Source organism: Heloderma suspectum, chromosome 3, assembly GCF_057233095.1.
Source record: "Heloderma suspectum isolate Gila_16-S chromosome 3, 16-S_ref, whole genome shotgun sequence".
Lineage (NCBI taxonomy): Eukaryota > Metazoa > Chordata > Lepidosauria > Squamata > Helodermatidae > Heloderma > Heloderma suspectum.
The window spans coordinates 112,817,270-112,839,551 of NC_139460.1; the positions used below are offsets into that span (position 1 = coordinate 112,817,270).

At 42.8% G+C, this 22,282-nt stretch overlaps 1 protein-coding gene across 3 annotated transcripts in view; it reads left to right on the forward strand.

Moving 5' to 3' along the window:
- Positions 1-22,282, forward strand: part of MID1 (midline 1) — a 270,609-nt gene that overhangs the window by 112,523 nt on the left and 135,804 nt on the right. The window contains exon 1 of one of the 3 annotated variants that reach the window (XM_084841760.1): positions 17,891-18,148. The exons of 1 other annotated variant lie outside the window; for it this stretch is intronic. The gene's annotated coding sequence lies outside the window, so the exon portion shown is untranslated. Of the gene's footprint in view, positions 1-17,890; positions 18,149-22,282 lie in introns of those variants that run through there. One more of the 3 variants, XM_084841762.1, reaches the window with a different exon arrangement.

Sequence of the window (22,282 nt, forward strand, 5' to 3'; positions counted from 1 at the left end):
TATCCCACCCTATATCATTAAGATCTCAGGACAGCGTGCAGAAAAAAATCAATTTAAACAGTATAAAGCAATAAATAATTTAAACAGTTAAAACATATTAAACCATGAACAAGCTAATACCAATTAAAAACTAAATAGAACAGTTAAAACAGTGTGCTACTTTAGGGAATGCATTTAGCCATCAAAGCCTTTAGTAAAAAGCCAAGTTTTTTACTTGGTGCCAAAATGAGACTAATATCTGTGCCAATTGAGCCTCCAAGGGGAGGGCATTCCACAACAGGCGTGCCACAGCAGAGAAGGCCCTCTCCCACATCCCACCGTAGTGTATGTCTCGCACTGGTGGGAGGCAGGAGATGGCCCTTCCAACAGATCTCAGTTCCTGGGCAGGCATATATAGGGACAGGCTCCCCCTCAAATATCGAGGTCCAAAGCCATTTAGGGCTTTCAATGTAGGGATGTACGAAACACTTACCTGGTTTCGTCCAGGGACATCCGCGGTGGGGGGGAGGTGCTCCATCCCTCCCCCCCGAAATCCTCGACGGGAGAGGCGATCCGTTCCTCCCCCCCCCTGGAATCCTGTCTGGCCAGCTCTGCTCCGTGGCCAGGCCAACCCGCCGTGGGGCCTCCAGCCGCTGCCGGGCTGCTGCAGACGCAAATGGTGTCCTGAGTAGGGGACGCCATTTGCGTCCCTATGGTAGCCCGTGATAGTCTACGTAAATATTTACGTAGCCTATCACAACTAAAGCAGGGACGTAAATGGCATCCCCTACGCCATTTGCATTTCCGTTTTCTCCGTGATAGGCTACGTAAATATTTACGTAGCCTATGACGGCTAAAAAGGGAACGCAAATGGCATCCCCTACGCCATTTACGTTCCCGCTTTAGCTGTCATAGGCTACATAAATATTTACATAGCCTATCACGGAGAAAACAGGAACATAGGTGGCGTAGGGGATGCCATTTGCGTCCCTGCTTTAGCCGTGATAGGCTAAGTAAATATTTACGTAGCCTATCACGGGCTACCATAGGGACACAAATGGCGTCCCCTACTCAGGACACCATTTGCGTCCGCAGCAGCCCAGCAGCAGCTGGAGCCGCCGCTGCCGGAGCTGAAGCCGCCGCCGGAGCCTCCGCCAGGTAGGCTCCGTTCTGGGGGGCTTTCACGGGGTGGTGGGGTGGGTTGCTCTGTTCCACCACAGATTCCGGGGGGCCGAATTCACTGGAATTGAATTCGGCCCCCCTGGGATCTATGGCAGAATTCTCTAATATCCCTATTTCAGTCTCATCACCAAAACCTTGAAATATTGAAATATAAACATTATCTACCTCCCTAAGTATTGCTTGTGGTATTTACGTGCACATAGCTGATGGCAAACCTTGTGTTTTTATTTTAATTCCATTTTCAAATTGCTTTTTAGAAAAGCTAGTTAATAGCTGCAATTTTGAGAAATGTGCTGGTCCAAGAGTGTCATAAGAACAGATGATGTTTATTAATGGCCACCAGAGGCTGCTCAGACACCACCAGACTCAGCTCCCTGAGGATTAAAATCTATGAGGCAAAAGAATAAAGATGTGATATTCTGCCACTTTTTTTTAAATTATTTCTCCTATAAAACAGCAGTACATTCCTTGGTGGTCTTCTCTTCGGGGTCATTAATTATCTTGTATAAAGAGGCATGAAGGAGCAACTGCACACTCTATTATATGATTCAGTTTTTTGCATTCTCCTGTTTCCTGCATTTTTGTTACTGACCTTTAAAAACTATCTTCCTTTCAGTTATATCAATCTCCTTTATAAAGATATATTTTGTATAGATTTCTGCTCCTTTCCCCCCCAAGAATTTATTTATTTATTTATTTTTATTAATTACATTTATTAATCGCCCATATGGCTGGTCACCCAGCCACTCTGGGCGATGTACAGCATATAATAAAACAGTTTAAACAAAATTCTACAATAAAAACATTTTCTAAAATACCCTAACCCACCCCAAATGCCTGCCTGAACAACCACGTTTTTAACGCACAGCGGAAGCTCATTAAAGAGCGGGCATGGCGGAGTTCCCTAGGGAGGGAGTTCCACAGAGTGGTGGCCACCACAGAAAAGGCCCTCCCCCTCTTCCCCACCAGTCTAGCTGCCCTGGCTGATGGGACAGAGAGAAGGCCATCTGAGGCTGATCTTGTTAAGCAGCCTGTCTGGTGTTCCTGGAGGCACTCCTTAAGGTAGGCTGGGCCAGAACCATATAGGGTTTTAAAGGTCAAAACCAACATCTTGAATTTGGCCCGGAAAACTGGTAACCAGTGCAACTGGTAACCAGTGCAACTCCTTCAGCACTGGAGTGATGTGATCTTGCCGGCAGCTGCCTTTAATCAGGTGAGCCTCCGCGTTCTGTACCAGCTGCAGCTTCTGAACCGTCTTCAAGGGTAACCCCATGTACAGCACATTACAGTAGTCTAAACGAGAGGAGACCAGGGCATGTACTACCTATAGGAGCAGATGGTCAGGAAGGAAGGGGCGCAGCCGCCATATCAGATGGAGTTGGTACAGTGCTGTCCGGCTCACAGCTGACACCTGAGCCTCCATGGATAGCTGGGAGTCCAAAATGACCCCCAGGCTGTGGGCCTGGTCTTTCAAGGGTAGCCGTACCCCATTCAACACCAGGTCAGCATCCCCCAGCCTCCTCTTGTCTCCCACCAAAAGTACCTCGGTTTTCTCAGGGTTCAGCTTCAGCTTATTCCTCCCCATCCAGCCACTCACCATCTCCAGACATTTGGACAGGGATTCTACAGCCAACCTTGGTGAAGATTTGAACGAGAGGTAGAGCTGCGTGTCATCCACATATTGATGACACCGCACCTCAAACCTCCTGATGATAGCCCCCAGAGACTTCACATAGATGTTAAATAGCATCGGGGAGAGGATGGAACCCTGTGGCACCCCACAGGTGAGTGGCCACGGGTCCGAAACCTCCTCTCCCAGTGCTACCCTCTGGTACCTGCCGGATAGGAAGGACCGGAACCACTGCAATACGGTGTCTCCAATGCCCAACCCCTCCAGGCAGTCCAGGAGGATACCGTGGTCAACGGTATCAAAAGCTGCTGAGAGGTCGAGGAGAACAAGGAAGGCGCATTCACCCCTATCCAGAGCCCTCCTCATATCATCCACCAAGGCAACCAAGGCCGTTTCTGTCCCATGCCCAAGCCTGAAGCCCGACTGAAATGGGTCTAGATAATCAGTTTCTGAGCGGTCTTATCACTGCCTCCTTGAGGGCTGATGGCATCACTCCCTCCTCAAGGGAGGCGTTCACCACCGCCCTGATCCCCTCACCCAGTCTCTCTCTGCAGCCCATAATGAGCCAAGATGGGCAAGGATCAAGTAAGCAGGTGGTCGGCCTTACAGATGAAAGCACCTTGTCCACTTCATCAGGAGGAAGAAGCTGGAACCGATCCCACAAAACCGGTTTGCCACAGGCCGCCTCTTGCTCACTAACTGTATCCACAGCGTGCAGAGTAACATTCCTAATCTGATCAATTTTATCTGCAAAGTGCCTTGCCAAGGCCTCACAGGAGGCCTTAGAAGGCTCCAGTGGTTCCGGAGCCACAGGACCGACCAGGCTCCAGACCACTTGGAACAGCCTCCTGGGACAGCACTCTGCAGACACGATAGAGGCAGCATAATATTCCTTTTTTGCTGCCTTCACCGCCACATGATAGGCTGAAGATACAGCTCTAGCCCGTGTCTGATCGTTTTTGGAGTGAGACTTCCGCCACCGGCTCTCTAGCTGTCTCACCTCCTGTTTCAGAGCTCATAATCGTGGATTGAACCATGGTGCAGTCCGAGCCCTGTTCAGGGGGAGAGGGCGTTTTGGAGCCACCTGATCTAATGCCCCAGTGATTGCGGCATTCCAGCCACCCACCAGGGTCTTAACCAAGTGGCCGTTGGCGTGCCCCAGAGAATCCCCAGGCGCGTTCAGGAATCCATTCGGATCCCTAAGACACCTGGAGCGGACCATTTTAATGGGTCCTCCACCCCTGCGGAGGGTTGTGGAACCGAGAAGTCTAACGTCACCAGATAGTGATCTGACCATGACAAGGGGGTGGTGGATATACCCCCGACTTCCAGATCACTCTCCGCTTCTCCAGAAACAAACACAAGATCTAGTGCATGACCGGCTACATGGGTGGGCCCAGTTAGAATATGGTGCAGCTCCCAGGAAGCCATGGTCTCCATGAAGTCCCAAGGTGCTCCTGTGAGGATGGCCTATGAATGTACATTGAAGTCCTCCAACACCAATAAGTTAGGGGACTGTACACGCACATCAGAGACCACCTCAAGCACCTCGGCCAGGGAGTCAGTCGTGCAGTGGGGTGGACGGTACACGAGTAGAATCTCCAGACTGCCCTTCGGGCCCAACCTCCAGTACATGCACTCAGCAACCTTGGTCTCCCGGAGAGGGAGTCTGGTGAAGACCAAGGACTCTCAGTTGATAACAGCCACTCCCCCTCCTCGATCCCCAGCCCTCGGCTGCTGTGCATACGAAAATCTGGCTGGACACATGGCTGCAAGGGTTGGAACAGCAGCCTCGGCCAGCCAGGTCTCCTGCCAGGTCTGCACCCTCATCCAGGATCATGTCATGGATGAGGGAGGTTTTCTGAGTAACAGACCTGGCATTGCAGAGCAGCAAACGAAGGTCAGAAGATGGAGTCACCCCTCCCCCAGCCATCCTTTGGCTCTGGCTCTAAGAAGTATTCAAATATCAGAGGCAGTCTCATTTCATTGTATTTTTGGCTACCTTTTTCAGTTTTTCTTCCAGCGTTATCTTATTTCTTGACTTTGCATAGTTTCCTTGGAAGAAAATAAATGTTAAGACTAGTAACATATTCAGAAGAATGATAGCCAAGAAATGTGTTGTGAAACGGAATGTCTTTTGTATGCTTTAGATTGAATTCCTCATTCTGTCGCCTAGCATTGCAGTTGACAAATTCAATAGCAACCTCAAAACGCTCTGCAAGCCACAGTAAGAAACTGATAGAAGGAATGACAAGCCTACATTCCAATAGAGAGTTTTTGAAACACAGCAGTACAGAGGGTTAATGGTTAAGGAAAGAACATCTTATCACTTTTAAGATAAAATATTTGAATACAACTTGCTGCATAGCAACAGTATTTCACTTTGAATGCTTATTGTTTTCAGATATTTGCAGATTTTCATTATATAATACAGTTATTATATATAGCGCGCGTGTGTGTATGCTTACTATTGTTGCGTTGTCATTTCAGATGTTTATGAAATAATTGTTTTATCAGAAAATCAGCTGGTAGCAAAATATGTTAACTCAGTTTTTGATTCTAGAAATATGATAGTATCATTTGGTTTAAATGAGTAATGCGGGAGTGCATATTTACTATTCATTTCTGTTAAGCAGATGATCTTTGTGATCTCTTGAGCTGCTGGTTAATGTTTTTAAAATCACTTGTCTCACATTGAAAAGGGAAAAAATCCTTTTCCATTTTAGTTGGGATCATTGTACAGCAGGCTTCCCCAACCTGGTCTCCTCCAGATGTTTTGGACTTCAACTCCCAGCATTCCTGACCATTGTCCATCCCAGAGCACCAGGCTGGGAAGGCTATTATACAATTATGTTATGCCAATTTGGCAACTGATCCTTTGAATCAGTGTATTTATAATTAAATACTAGTATAGTTACATCCATGCCAGGAAGTACATATACTTCCTCACCTGAGTACTTAGTCACCAAGCACAAGCTGCATAGTTTAATGACCATCAGTATATCATGACTCTCAGTTAAATTGATTTCACTGTTTGGAAAATGTTTGTTGTTAGGTAAATGCAGTCCTCTACATTTATGTATGACAAAGGCAAACAATGCAAAGTAATTGTTTATGGGGATCAACACAATATATTCATAGCAGAATCAATGCATTAAATTAATGCTATAGAGATTCATAAATCAATAGAGATCAACAGAGATTAAGGAAAAGGTTACAGTCACTGAAGGGTTCATATTTTTAACAAACCTAATAAAGCAGCATGGAATAAGCCTTTTTAAATTTTTCTTTAGGAACGTCCTTCAGTACTATCCACCCAAAGTTTAACAAGCATTTTTAAATCCACATATGAGACCCCATTTCATGCTCAATTCTCCCTCCTATTTAAAATCAATGGGATTTAAAAGGAAGGAACTACAGCTGGAAGCCCATGGTTCTGAAGAGAAAAATGCCTCTTGAATTGCCAAATATTTTGTTAGTGTAAAAATAAGTTCTTTAAATCTGACTTTTCTCAGAAGGATTGTACGAAAGCATATATCCATGAGTAATACCTTATTAATCTGTCATGATTTAATGTGACACTTTTCCCCCTCCCAATTCGCATGTCTGACAATAGACTTCCTAAATATCACCTTCAGGTCCAATGACTTAAATGCAAGCCAAGTGAATCAAACCTTGGTTGGATGAGCAATGTAGGACGACTATAATGGCTCATGTGAATAGAAGAAAAAGGGTCTAACCTATTAAAAGCGATATGGTCCATTGGCATGCTACCAAGGAGCACTTTGTTGAGAATGGGCTTGATGCCTTGTAAACATTTTTCCATGATTCATTAAATCCATTGGAAAAAGAGGGAACCGCCTCAGTGCAGGCAGTGATTCAGTCATTCTTCAGTTTAATTATAAACCTTCTTGATAATGAGTTCTCTAACTCCCCTACTTTTTTCCAGATACAAATACAGCCCCACAAATTCTCCCTTGATTTAAACATTGGATAAACAATGTTTAAATTGTGGTATTTAGAAAGAAGTAAAAGTTTGGGTTTTTTTTAAGAAACCATAAGAGTGCAAAGCCCTTTGGAACTAGTAGTTTAAAAATTAATTTATATCAGAAATGGAAATGCATACAGGTTTCGCACATCTAGTTAGTATATGGTCTAATATAGAATACAGTAACCATAGCAACCTCTCCATCAAGGGACAGGAATATGCTTGAAACACAGCAACATCTTAATGAAACATGTGCATCAAAATGTCATGACAGTTAAAAAAAAGAGAGTGCTGAGAGTTTAAAGTAGGCAGTAGTACAACAGGAAGTGATACCTCATTGTTAAAAATCCTAGCAGCCGTCAAATGCTTTTAAAGTGTTTTAAAGTGCTTTACGTGACTTCAGTAATCCCCACAACCAACATGTAAAGAAGGCCAGTTTCTTTATCTTAATACTGTAGATGGTGAACACTGAGTCATAGAATAGTCACTTGTCCAGTACTGCCCAATGCTACTGGACAAGTCCATGGCTGGCTGACACAAAACTTCAACTGGGGATTTCAATTGTACATTTTTGCACACTGACCTTTATACTTCTTTGCAACCATACCAAGAATGAAGAGGTAAGACATGTCACATGTGAAATGAAGAGCTAAGACATGTAAACTGGGGCCACAACTTTATTAAATTACAATCAAGGAGAGGTCTGTGCAAGGTGGCCATGTGCATCGTGCTTATAGGGGACGGTCCTCTGTTTGAAGGGCTGCCAGAGGATAGTCTTCTCTTCGTAGATGTCCTCTATGAAGGGCTGTTCAATTCAAATCCAGTTTAAACATAAAGAACCATAAGAAGGGACAGCAGGAACACTGAATTTGCCCATCCACAGTTAGAACCTGGGCAGCAGCCTAAGCAGCTACACAGGACACCTGGTCACAATCTTCTTCACTATGGTGAGATGTATTGTATTTAAACTATAATTACTATAGTTGTTGTTCAGTCGTTCAGTCGTGTCTGACTCTTCGTGACCCCATGGACCATAGCATGCCAGGCCTTCCTGTCCTGTGCTCTCTCCTGGAGCATGCTCAAATTACTGTAGTAATTATTTCCAAACTTTCATCTATCCATATAAATTAGCGTCTGATTATTTTATGCAAATCTGTGTCCTCCTTTGTCCTCTTTTTTTGGCACTGCATTTCTTTTTTTGATGATGCATAAGTGGCCACCCTAGTTCTATATTATTATTATTATTATTATTATTATTATTATTAAATTTATTAATCGCCCATCTGGCTGGTCACCCAGCCACTCTGGGCGATGAGTTCTGCAATGGCAATAGCTGTGCAGGCATTGTTAGTATTAACTAATAGCCGTGAGGTTGACCGAGCCCTGAGTCGAGAGATAGTGCACCAACTTTCCCTATCCCCTTGTCTACATCTTTTTAAGTGTGGAGAGGTGCCCTCCTGAGCAACAGCCCCACGAGTCTCATAACTCTAAGTGTGTGGCCAACTCAGGACCCAAAGGGTTTCTTTGCCTCCGAGTCCCACAGTCCTGGCTGGAAGGTCATAGAAATCCCTTTTTGCCTTCTTTTGGTCTCCAGAAACTTTCTGATGTATAGCCTGCATTGCTATACATCAACCAAAAACCCACTAAAACCAACTGTGCTCTACTCCTAGTCTACAAGAAATCAGGCCTGTTGAAAAATGCTTAGCTATCCCTCCCTTTCCTCAGCCCTACTTCCAAGTTTCTGGGGTCCATTCCCCCAGGCCCCACCCAGGTTGGCAACCCTATTGTGGGGCAAAACATAAGAGAGTTGGGTTTGGACCATGGACACAAGATTCAGATCCCTGTTTGGTCATGAAGGTCACTGAGCGAGATCGGACAAGCATCTCTTTCTACCTACCCTTCCGCATGCTCCTGTAAGGAAGCATAAAATGGTATACTGCCATACGTACCATCCTGAGTTCATTGGAGGGAGGGCAGAATACAAATTTGGTTGATACATGATTGTGTGTCAGGTTGTAATATCTTAAGTGACTAACTCAGGAATTAACCTAATAGATTTGGATATCCAGGTTGAAAACATGTACATATTTTCCTTACACATTTTGAAATTACTTATAGCAGTACTATTTCATCAAATCTGAAACTCTGACTTGATGTGGCATGAATTTCCCAAACATCGTTTGTCTCTACTCACAACATTACCTGTGCTGTGCCATAAACTGTTGTGTGCCTATGGTAGTGTTTTGCCCTCTGGCTTTCATTTGCAAATGTAGGAAATGCAATAGAGAACTGTCCCAGCAATCGCCTAAACCACTAAGCCCAGGGCATTTATGTGGAGGTAGGTGCCTACTAAAATAAATGAGACTTGCATCCAGGTAATGGCCATAATTGCTTAACTTTGCATTGCACTGTGACAGGTTCAGCTCTTAAGACTTTTATCTGTTTTGTTTTGATTATAATAACACTAGGGAGGATACTGAGGAGGGAGAGTTGCTTAAACAGTATACACACTGGAAGATTTCCATTATAACGCTTAGCATTTCACTGTTAATGCATTGTTTCTTGTCACTGTTCACCAGAGATATTATACTCCTTGCATTACATTTGTTGTTGTTCAGTCGTTAAGTTGTGTCCGACTCTTCGTGACCCCATGGACCATAGCATGCCAGGCCTTCCTGTCTTTCGCTCTCTCCCAGGGTGTGCTCAAGCTCATGGGCTAAATCTGTTCGTATCAGAAACATTTGGTTATTGGAGGGAGCAATCCTATGGCCGCTATTCAGTGGCTAGACAGCCATAGGATATGTCTGTTTCCGGGAACTGACCTCCCCCCCCCCCCGTGCTTGCAGGCAGCTCGGAATGGCCCTGTGCTCCATGCTCGGAAGAGGAGTGTGGAGCAGCGAAAACAGGGCATTCTGGGGGGCGTTCCGGGGCAGGGAAGGCAGAAATGCCAGTACGACGCATCCTATGTGTTGTCCGGCAGCTGCTTCCCCTGCTCCGCCTTCCTGCGGCTAGACAGCCGAAATCAGCTGTCTAGCTGCAAATGCAGGGTGGCTGAAGCATGGAGGGGATGATCCCCTCCGCGCTTCTCCTGCCCTGTATTGGGTAGGCGGTTGCCTCTGATCCCCGTAGGATTGCGCCCTAAATGTATAAAGTACGTGGTACTGTTTGTACATGCATGGAAATGCATGCATAATTGGTATTCAAGGTATTATGCATGTCACATCTTGAAAATGCCCTCATAAAGCACACAGAGGTCAGTCATTAAAGAGTTTTGTTGATACATATGAATGCAAGATCAAGCTTGCTAAAGTTCCCTATGCATTAGACTGGAAGAGGTGTGTGATTGTTCTCTTTTACAGCTCCTCCTCAGATATTCTAAAGTTTTGGTGGAGTTACTCAAAGCTGAACATATTAATATAACAGATCCTGTTGAAGGAAATTAATCCTATGTTGACCTCAGAATAATTTGGGTTGGATCCAGACTTGGTCATACCCATTGATTTTAATGGGTCTGGTCTACGTAGGATGTGCATGTGTCTCACTTGCTTTCTGTGCTGAGTCATGGATCCAGCTGCTGCATCCGAGTTTTACACTTTCTCTGGATGACACAGTGATGCTCTGCCTGGGTGGGTGAGGTGCTTAGGAAAGGAGAAACAACTCCTTAAGCCAGTTCCCCATAGTTCAGAAGTTGAACCTGTCTATAGCCAGGATGGTCTGCACTACTGTTTCCTAGCAGTGAGGTGTAGTTTCCAAACAAATAGAGCAGAACAGGATCTCTACTGTTTTTGCTGCAAAAGTAACTGCCAATTTATAAGTCTGAGAACACAATGAATTACAAAATATATTTCCCTTCTTTTCCAGGATTACTGGCAGTAGATGCTAAAAGTGATGAGTTCAAGATGATTTTTTTATTTGATTAGATTAGGAAGCCTATGCGTGAACACCTTCTGAATAATAAATCTACTTTGAAATACCGTTTTACTTGTTTGATAGGGCTAAATATAGGACTCATAACAGGATCAGGGAGAGGTCTTCATGATTATTTTAGTGAAATTCCTTGAGAAAATGGGTTCTTTCCTGTTCCTCAATATTTTTAATGTCATTTTTCTGTTTGGTCTCAGTTTTCCCCCCCTTTTTTTCCTGTCATCCATGTATTCCTATTCTTTAAAAACTATTCACATTTTTTATTCTCTGGCATTACTTAAGAATTATGTATCCCATAGCAAAGACCTTGAGTAACATAGAATGGCTTTTCTCAGACTTTGGAAGCCAGTATGGTTTGAACTCTCTTGTGTCATCCGGGGTGTGTGTGTGGGGGTGTTATTTATTAGTTTGCTTAAATTTAATACACTCTTGTTTCATTACACTGTGGGAATATAATATCAGAAACATCCTGTAGCTAATTTAATGCACGTGAGTTTCTGACCAGACTCTGGATTCTAATGGATTGCGTATCTGTCCAAAAAAACATAAGCAATGAAAGGAAACAAAGTCAACACTTCCATGTGTTAAAATATATTAATAAAAATGCCAAAATAATTTTTCTGCTTGTTCTATCACAGACTTCTTTCTAAATACATTCTATTTTCATGTAGGTAGTGAAAGAACTTTGAATTATTCTGGGTAACATTAGAAAAACAAATCGGAAGAAGGGTATACGTTAATATCGATAGGCTATGATCATAGGACCATTCCCTATTCAGATTCAGCCCTACTTTTATTTAGCTATGTATTTTCAGACAAATGGTTTCAGGATTATATACTTAAATGGCCATTCCAACAAACCATTATTGTAGTGGGAATGAGCAATGAGTTCAAATGCTCCATTCCACCCCTCAGCTTCCATTACAATTCTCTGGCTTGAGAGGAAACTTCCTGTCCTGATTTGTTAAATTACAATTTACCATGATATCCGAACCAGGCCTGTGGTTTAAGCACTGCCTACAGACCAGGATTGCAAACCACAGTTGAATCCTGGTTTGTGAATCAGGATTGGAAGCAGTGCTTAAACAAGTTTGAGCATCAAAGTAAACTGTGATTTATCAAATCAGGAAGTGTCTCAAGCCAGTTGTGTGATACAAAAAGAGAATAGGAAAGAGGAGGCCGCACTCAGGTTCATCACTCATTCCCACTCCAACAAATAATGGTTTGTTGGAGTGGCAGTATTACATCTGAACTGGGCTTTACAGACCAATCATAAGGGTGAATGTAAGTGTCTAAAGAGGTTGGCTTGGTTTCCTTAAGCCACCCTTTCCCAATCTGGTGTCAGTCCAACACATCTGGAGGGCACCAGGTAGGAGAAGGCTGCCTTAAGCTATATTACTCAGGAGGCTTAGATCATTCATGTTCAATCAAACCTGTTCATTTGAATACATTTTCTACCACTATCTGGAATAGTAATTTTTCACTATGGGACCTTTCCTATGTTTGGCCCGTGGTTGCTTATTTGTGTAAAGTAAGTGCAGCCTGGCACCAGAGAACATGCTTTGCAGTCATGCTTTGCCAGGTTCAAACACCAGCATCTCCAGGTAGAACTAGGAAAGAATCCTGCCTGAAAACCTGCTGCTGCCAGTCAGTGTCGACAAGACTGGCCTAGATAGACCAATGGTCTGTCTCACTATAAGGCAGCTCCCTATGTTCCTATGACATCAGTACGTCACTGCACAGTTCAAAACCTCACCTCTTAAAAAAGATGGAGGAGTAGTGCTAAGACCATCTACACCTGAGGAGATCACAGTATTCTTCCATTCTTTTGTTTTAAGAAGTCAGACTTTCTCCAGTCTGAGAAAAAGGAGGAAGAACCACAGGGAACCGCACAGGATGAACAGACTCCATGATGACTGCATGTTGATGCCCCATAAAAAGGGAACAAAGCAAGGTAATCCTGTGTAGTAGCCCCCTCTGGGCAATGTCCAACAGGGCACTTATGCCCCCACCAATTCCCTTCCACCCTGCCAATATTGCTGTGTGACAGGTGCTCACCACTTGCACAATGGCAATTTAGCGTTTCCGGGGCAACCTTAAATGAATGGAAACTATTGATTCTGGAAGGATGCAGGTCAGCAGAGCTCACATAGCTCCACCGACCTGTCTTGTTCCAGAAATGAGAAGTTTTGCTGATTTTGGGTTGCCCTCCGAAGTGGTAAATTGCCATTGTGCAAGTAGTGAGCACCAGTTGCACAATGGAATTTGTGGGGTGGAAGGGCATTGGCGTGGGTGTAAGTGCCCCATTAGATATTGCCCAAAGGGTGCCACTGCACAGGATTACCATGTTTGTGCATGGAATTAGTGGGGCGCAGGAGAATCAGGGATGTAAATACCCCATCGGATACTGGCCCTAGTCTTTTTTTTAGACTCCTATTTTCAAAATCAGATAGAGAATAAAACCTGTTAAAGGAATTTTTCATCAAATTTGTTTTTAATGGCAATTGAATTAGCTTTGTCAAGCAGAAGTAAATTAGCTTTGACAAGCAGAAATATAAATTGCAAGTTTTTTTTTAAGTCACTATTCATAAACAGAATTGTCAGTGTAAATCGCAGGGTGTCTGTCTGTCTGGCCACCATTAACTGTCAGCCTGTCTTTCTTTTCCACTTTAAAATATCCCTGGCACTATTTCTTCTAAAAATATAAGATGGAACAAATGGAACTCAGGTGCAAGATTTTCTCAGTTCCCACTCTCGTGTCCTAGGCTCTAACTGTTATGCATCTGGTAAAGCTCAGGAGAAGTGCAGGATTTTCCTCTGTTCCTCAAGTGCTAATTTATTATGATTGTGCTTTTTTTTTTTTTGCTTTAATGGTCCCCTTGAGAATTGGAAATCAAGAGACTTTGGCCTCATATCCATTTCTTTAGCCATATGACATAACTGTGTTATTTTAGAAAGCAATCCAGTGACACCCTGATAAGTCACTTCATAGTAAATCTTCATATCCAGTCTACTGAATTCAAATTCCTGTTGTACCAAGTCCAGATCCAATGACTACTTGGCAGGCTTATGGACCTGCTGCATGCACAAGGACAACTTCATTCATTTTAATGAAGGAGACAGCTCTGCTTACATTTCTATTTGATGAAAATACAGCTGCTCTCTCTACTAAAGCCTGCATGTGAAGGAATACATATCAAAGGACACATGGTGCTTGGTCTTGGACTGCTATCTTCAAATTAGGTTTTTCTTACAGTACTCAGGAAGAGTTTACACAATAATTTCTTCACAGTGAAGTCACCATAGGGTTACATTTTCTCCATCATTATTCTGTAATTAAGCCTTCTTGTAAAAGCAAGACGTTTACAAGTTTACGATTATGTGGTAAGATTAGTGCTTTGTATTTTGAACTACAGGATGGGAGAAAACCACCTCAAGAGTTGTGAAATACAAATTTGACCATAAGGGGACACCATAAAACCTGAATTGCAGGGGAATGACAATGAAAGGTCACCTGCCCAGTTTGATTCTGTGAACTCACCACAGGTTAGCTCTTTACTTGGGGCAGCTGCAATAGAAAAGGCAGCAGGGAGAGGTACAGTAACTCTGCTACAGTAATCCTGAGTACAGGAAAGAAAATCAAGTGTGAGTGAACTAAAACAATGACAGAAAAAGCAAGCAAGAGCAACTATGAAAGCCTGCTGTATTAGGCGACAAGACCTCCAACCAGGAAGTCATTCTTGTCTCATTTTCTAATTTTCTCCAGCCCTAGTCTTTAAACTCGGCTTTATTCTTTTACCTTCAACCTGTTAGAATGGCTGCATCATTGACACCAATGGAGGATTTTTTTTTACCATTCAAACAATGGTGATAACTGGTGATTAGTCACATGAAAACTAATAGCCAAATACAGAAATTGTGTTTGCAGCTGTTACCAAGGAAAAACAGGTTAATTGTAATGCTAATAAAAGTACACTCCTACTTTCAAGTATGTCACCCTACTCCTAAATACTCTCATTACCTCTGTCAGATCACAGCACTGAGTCTTGGTTTGCCACATAAAACTAGCTGCTTTAGCGGTCTTATCCTGCATGACATGCAATAGCTGTCAGCTGTCAGCATTTCCAAATAGCGGTATTTTGGCCACCTAATGCGAAGAGAAAACTCTCTGGAAAAGACCCTGATGCTGGGAAAGATTGAAGGCAAAAGGAGAAGGGGACGGCAGAGGATGAGATGGCTAGATAGCCTCACCGATGCAATGAATATGAACTTGAGCACACTCTGGGAGAGAGTGGAGGACAGGAAGGCCTGGCGTGCTATGGTCCATGGGGTCACGAAGAGTCGGACACGACTGAACGACTGAACAACAACAACAACAATCCTTGGACACTGCAAAATGAAAACACTCATGAGGGAGAGAAACAGACAGCAACATGCAGAAAATATGATACCAAATCTGTATCACATTTTGTGCATTCTGTAATTACAGATGATACCTCAAGTGCTCTGGGTTTTTCAGAGGAAATGACCATTGTAGAAGAAGAAGAAGAGGAAGAAGAAGAAGAGGGAGAAGGAGAAGAAGGAGATGATGATGAAGATGAAGATAGAAAGGGGTTTTCTTAAGTCATTCTCAGGTGCAAAATAAGAACACCATTTTGGGTGGAGCAAAATTGTCTAATGACTCCATTGATTCCTATTCTCCCTTTTCCTTAAAAGGGAAAGGCAGCAATATAGGTGTGTAGCTGGAGAAATAACAAGACTGTGGTAGACACGCACAGATGCTTTTCAGTGAGAGCCTGTTAAAATGATTGCTCCTGTGATAACGAACTACTGCCTCAATTCAGCCTCTTACTTAATTACACAGTCAAGGCATGAATCTGTGGTTGAAGTGTGTTGAAAAAACTCCTGACAAGATCAAGGATTCTGATTTCATTTTTTCATCTTGTAAATTAAAGCATGATTACTTATTGAGCTTGGAATTCACAATTCCATATAGAAATATAGGTAAAGTACCAAAAACTGGGATCAGCAATGGTGTATGAATTCTTTGTTTAGAAAATGACCTTTATCTCAGGACAGCAAACCTGATCTGTATCTGTGGAAATCAAAGTTATGCATATGTTGATAGAGACAAGAATTGTGCTGCCCCGGATTTTATTTAGCAGAACATAAGGTTCCCAATTCCTCATGAGTAGGGATTATTATTTACGTGCATGTAACACTTGATAAGTTCGTCATTTGTAAAAACCTGAGAAGTAGAGAGGAAAGTTTCATCATATAATCACATCCAGTCAGAAATCTGGATAATCTTTATATATGAAAGCATTGTCTGGGACTCTTGCTGTCTATATATTCTAAGAACCCTGATGTGGAAAGAAGGAAATACATTTATTTTACTCAGGGCTTGATCAGATTAGGCTTTTAAGGTGCTATCGCCTCCTCCTGTTTGCATGATTCTGTGAGCTGTCCACATAACTTTGTCATGGTCCTGCAGGTGCCCCGTGATTTCTCCCCACTTTGCCTGTATTTTTTTTTCATGAGGAAAATCCATTAAGAACCACTGCTGTGATCCCTGTTTACAGGACCTTGCAGCATTTCTGTGAGGGTGCAGTTATGACGTTCTACTGTGATGTTTCTGAATGGGCATGTCCATGTAGCAAAATTTTGCTCCCCTTTGTGTCATTTCATTTCTGGGTGGTGTCGTACAAACCTAGCTGTTCTCCCCTTATTTTTTGTTTTTGATACCACAGTGCACATTTCTGGAATTACCTTATTTTGCAGATGTACATTTGCAAACTTCCACCATAACAGCCTTGTGCAATTCCTCATTTTTTTTTTTAGAAAGGTGTGCATACAGATGAATTGATTTACCTGCACACATGCCCACAGAGAGAGACAGGAGTGGGAGAAGGTAAATGGTAGTGGTGGAAGGTTGGGGGAAAGGTGGCAGGGGGAGGAATGAAAAGTTGGTATATGGCCTGGAGATCATGTTACATACCTGGGGGGCGGGGGGCAGGAGGAAAACTTCAGCAGTGTGAAAGACACCATGAAATTCTGCATTTAAAGAAAAAACAGAACACAACCAGCTGCACCTGTAAGAAGGCTACAATGTGATCAGACCCTCAGTGTTGGTGATATATTTCCAGCACATTTTTCTGCTGTTCATCTGCAAGACATTTCTTGATTTGCAAGGCATTTTCTAGGTAGTGATTTACTCCTCAGCTAGATAAGTACAGTCATTGCTGTAGCAAAACCATGATGATGGGCCTTTATTCAGACTTCAGATTTCCTTGATTGTACCTAGAAATCAAAAGACAGATTTCCATTTAGAGTGGAACAGAAGACCTAACAGTGTTCATCTTAAGTTTGAGACATGTGTAAAAAGGAGGCTGGGGATTTTAGGACTTTGGTTTGAGTGTGTACTCCCCACCCCAGAACAGTGTAAACAACCCAGCTTCAAAGCAATGGTCAGAGAGACTAAACAAAATGAGGGCATACACACTATTTCAAGGGGGGAAGTCCTCAAGTAATGTTTTAATTCTCTGGAATATTTAATTTGTGAATATATTGTTTTAGATTTGGGGCTAAATTATAGTAATTACTTTGATTTTTTTTTAAACCACCCTTTTAAAAGTCTGTTGAAAATTAGTATAGTTCTTAGAGATGAAGTATATAAATCAGCTGGTAAAACTTCACCTCTAGAAAAGGTACAGATTATGTAGGCCTGTTAAAAGGAATGAAGATTGCAGCTATGCAAATGAAATAGGCGTTCTTAATAACAGCGTTACGTCTTGTTAATAAATCAATGCCATGGAATCCCCCAACTTGCTCTTTTGTAGTGACAACATGCAGGAAAGGTGCCACTTGAGTGACTCGTAATAGTTTCAGTGTGCATTTTAAAATTCAGTATTTATTTTCCTTGGTAAACCTCGGGAGCCTGTTTAACGTTAAGAGTGGATGCAGAGAAGTTAGATAAGTATGAAAATAATCTCTGATGCCACAAATTGACTTTCCTCTTTGTAGCTGCCTGAGACACTGTTTCCAGCTGCTTTTCAGCCTCTTAAATCCTTGAAAGCTTCCCTAATCCTCATGTAGGCAGCCTTTACGCGTTATTCCTCCCTCCCCCTTCTCCTGATTGGCGAGGCTATTTCATGGCCTAATTCAGCCAACTACTACATATCTGAGCTGTGATTTGAAATAGGAGCTAGGCGGACAGTTGACTCTCTGCTCCTGACTTGTAAAGGCTGGCAGGGACAAGGTTGAGAAACTTGACATTGTCTTGCGGGCGCTCATCTGCAGCAGGAGCGGGGAAGGATCAAAGGAGCTGGGAGACGGAAAAGTTGCCGGCGTGTTGGGAACTGGGAAATCGTGGATGGGATTTTGCTTGATCCTAAAACTCTCCTATTTCTTGCTGGATGGATAATGGGATTCTAAACATGAGGCAGGTAAGGCACACGCTGCAAAGCATCTGGCGATTCTCTAAAGAGCCAAGGGAGGGGAGGAGATGGAGAAGGGAGAGAGAAAAAGGGAACCGAGAAGCTCGCTAGCCTGGGCGGGATTATTCTTTGTTTTATTAGTGAAACCTTTGCAGAGCAGCGGGGAAGTGGCTGGCTTTTTGAAAGTTGGAGCTCCTTTTCAAGTTTTTCGTTCAGTTTCTTCTCGCGAGTAGTTGGTGACGTCATTCGCAAGTCATTGTGCGAATCGGTTCTGAGCAGGGTCTAAAGAATCCTTTCCCGGGATATATACGTATCGTTACCCAGTTCGTCTTATGTGATGGCACCTTACTTCAACCTTGATTTGTGACAACACAGAGCAGCATAACATGATGGGTTTCTGCAGGCGTGCCACCGATAGTAAGGAGAGCCAGTTGATGAAACATGCATAGCATTTCTAGCTAAATGTCGTAATTTTTCTCTTTCAGCACCGTTTTCCCATTAACTTCTTGGCCTCTTAGGGAAAATATTATTTCTTCTTCTAGGTTGCCACAAAATAATTGTTTTTATTTGTAAGCTTTTCAGCCACAAGTCAGAATATTGTTCCATTTTTATTGCTTTATCACTAGTGTGTGCATTTTTAAACGCCCTTGACAGATCTTACATTTTTAAAGAATCTTGTTCTATAAATATTCCATTTTGGGAGAAAAAAGTTAATATTACGAGTGACTGATACAATAACAACACCTGAAAAATTCTCCCCCCACCTCCATATATGTGTGTTGAGGAGCGTGTGTGTGTGTGTGTGTGTGTAAGAGAGAGAGAGAGCGCGAGAGAGAGAGCGCAATTCCACACTGATAGCCCTCTATAATCATGAAGCAGAGTAAAATAAAGGGGGTTTCCACCTGTAAAGGAAATAGAACCTTTTATGCCCTTTCAATTTTTAGAAAACAAGATGGGGAATACTTTAACTGTGATCAGAGTGATTTTACTAAGGGGAAACCCCATTCTTGGTAAATTCTACTTCCCAGAGAAGCCTACTTGTGGAGTTGCCTTCCATGATAAGAAAGCTATTTATTACTCGCACTCAATCAGATCATTATCCAAGCAATGACTGGAGCATCTTGGGATTTACTACCAGCAGAGGGAGCTTTTTGAAGGAAGATTTTTTTAAAAAAGCTAAAAGATAGTTTTAGAAATATGTGTACTCCTTCAAAAGTACATGCTACTTTCCCCTACACAAATGTTGCCTATTTAGGATATTTCTGCTTCTAGACCATTTTTAAAAAGCAAAGACAGATGTGCAGTATGTGACTACAGCCAAAAATGTAATACGGAAAGAGAGAAGTATTTTCAAAAGAAATGGCTGGTAAAAAAAAGAAAACAAAAAATGGAATGCTCCTGTGTGGTGTTAATGAGCATAAAAGGCAAAGAGCCTACAGAGCATAACATTTTGCCTCATTAGGCTCTCCCCATCTCATCATACTTGGACTTCCAGGCCTCAGTTTATTTTTCTCCTGGTGGTGATTTATCCACCTAAGAAAGCTATTAGATGTGTTCACTTTAGTTTTCTTATGCACACTTAATGTTGCTCAAAATATCACTGGTGGTGTTGTTTTTAAAAAGAAAGACCTATGACACTGCTTATGCACTCCTCATTAACACTGAAGCTATGGGTGCACCCATTCTAACTATAGATCCAGACATGATTACTTTCACTGTACAACAGTGAGACCCAAGAGCGGTGTTGGAAGCCATGCCAGTGATACAAAACATCTAATCCAGTTGCTTAATAGACATTTCTGGCATGTGGTATGAGAATCTTGACTGGATTTTGCAGTTAACATGTCTGAGCAGGAGAGGGTTACATGTATTAAGGATTCTAACAAAATATTTTCAAGCACCCCCAGCGTGCCCCTGCATCTTAACATTGCAGTGAATAGACCATCTTCTGCGTCAGCAATGCTGTTACTCGGATAGTTTAAATTAATTCCTAACTACTGCTATTAAGAGAGGACTGCTGAGTCCTGTGTGTGCACTTTATACCTCTTTACTTGGAAGTGAGCTCCACTGAGTTGTATAGGACCTACGCTTGTTGCAGTCCTAAGCACTGTTACTAGGGAGTAAGCCTCAGTGTACACAGTGGGACTTACTGCTGAGTAAAAGCATATAGTGAAGTCCTAGGCATGTTTGCTCAGAAGTAAGTCTGCAGCACTTGAATGGGTGCTCAGTGTACAGGTAAGTATGCCATGATTATTGCCTTAGAGTTGAGCCATAAATGGCACATTTGTATGGTCTATCTCTTCTTTTATTAGTGAAATACCTGTTTATTCTTGTGTGCTGAACAAAATTTCATCGTTCCAGCAAATCAGTGAGCTAATGTACTTCACCAGATGGAACAGTTCATGCATATCCTGACATAGATTGACATTTCTGTAATGCTTAGTAGAGGTTTGCATAACCAACAGTTCATTCAAAAACAGGGAGCTAAATGCACTGAAATAAAAGTGTCAAAAGTCAGAGACATGAGTATATTGAAAGCTACTCCCAATCTAAAATTAAAAATATCATAAATAAAGTGACAGTAGGACACAAGCAGGTCATCTGTTATCTTCCAGCCAATTTCTCATGACAACGATACTACAGTTTGGATTTATTAACTCTCAGACAGAGTGATGTGTCTTCACTCTGAAATGGAACCCCATATTGCAGAGATAAATGATCTTGACCACTGACGAATACACATCGTCAAGAACACAGAAGAATAGATCTGTGCCAGGCAGCTAACTATTCTTCCGGAAGAGCAAGAATTAGCCACCAAAATGCAATATGCTGCCAATCATACTGATAAGATTCAGCCTTCTCAAAAGTAGAGGCAAGCCAGATTCTAAGGGAACTCACAGTGTAGTCTTGATTATACCGTTTCCTTGTACCTTGCTTTTCCAATAATATACAAGTTATTACATAGACTGGTGGGATAGAGAGAGCTGTGCTATGAAATGTCACAAAAGCCAACATTTGTTAAGGGAATAACTATCCCAGAAAGAATAGTATCTATGCTGACAATTACAGAAAATTAGCTACCTATCTGGCCTTTGAGAACCAAAACACCAGACATGAAGATAGAAGATTGCTTATTATTTATTTAATCCAAAAAAGAGTCCTGGAGAAGCTTACAATCAATTAGCAAAAGTGATGGCTCCTGCCTGTAGGTGAACAATCTAAAAAGACATGACACACAAGTAAAAAGTGGTAGGGGTGGAAGGGGGGGGAGTGGAATGGCCCTGCTTCTCTCATCTCCTGGGGAGGGTTTGTGTGTGTGTGTTTCCAACTGGAGCAGACCCTGATATTCCCTTTGCATACTCCAGTCTCCGTCAATCCTTCTTTTGCACATGGCAGTTGATGGCAGTTAGTCCTGTTGTGGGGGCAGTCAGTCCCACTGGAGCAGGCCCTGATGTTTTAGGTCTCCACAAAGTCAACCAATCTCTAACTAGCTTCTTGTCATACTAGGAAATGGCAGGATGCTATTTCCTGCAGCTGAAATAACATGTGCAGCATTAACATCAGGCTGCAATACTAACACACTAAGGGAGCAATCCTGCCAAGATTGACGGTCATCCCCAACCCCAGGGGTGACCGTCTATCCAGTGCAGGGTGGGAGGAGTAGTGAGGAGTGGATCTCCTCCTTACTCTCCCCGCCTGGCTTTCGTGGCTAGACAATTTCAGCTTTCTAGCCACAGGACCTCGGAGCATGGGAAGTGGCAGCCGGACGACACATAGGATGTGTCATACCAGATTTCCGACTTCCCTGCCCTGACCCCTGGAATGCCCCGTTTTCGTTGCTCTGCGCTGCTGTTATGAGCGTGGAGCCGATCCATGCTGCCTATGAGGCAGGGGGCAGGGGTCGGTTCTCCAGGAACCGACGTATCCTATGGCCATCTAGCCGCTGACTAGCGACCATAGGATTGCAGCCTTACTAGAGAGTAAATCCTATGGAACACAATGGAATTTATTTCCAAATAAATATGCAAAGAATTGCACTGTCAGTGTCCTTCCTTGGATTATATTCTTTATTACAGATTTTTAATGTTTGCCTTTTGAGTTGTTTTTGAGGGGAAATAGATTGCACATGTTTTAGACAACATT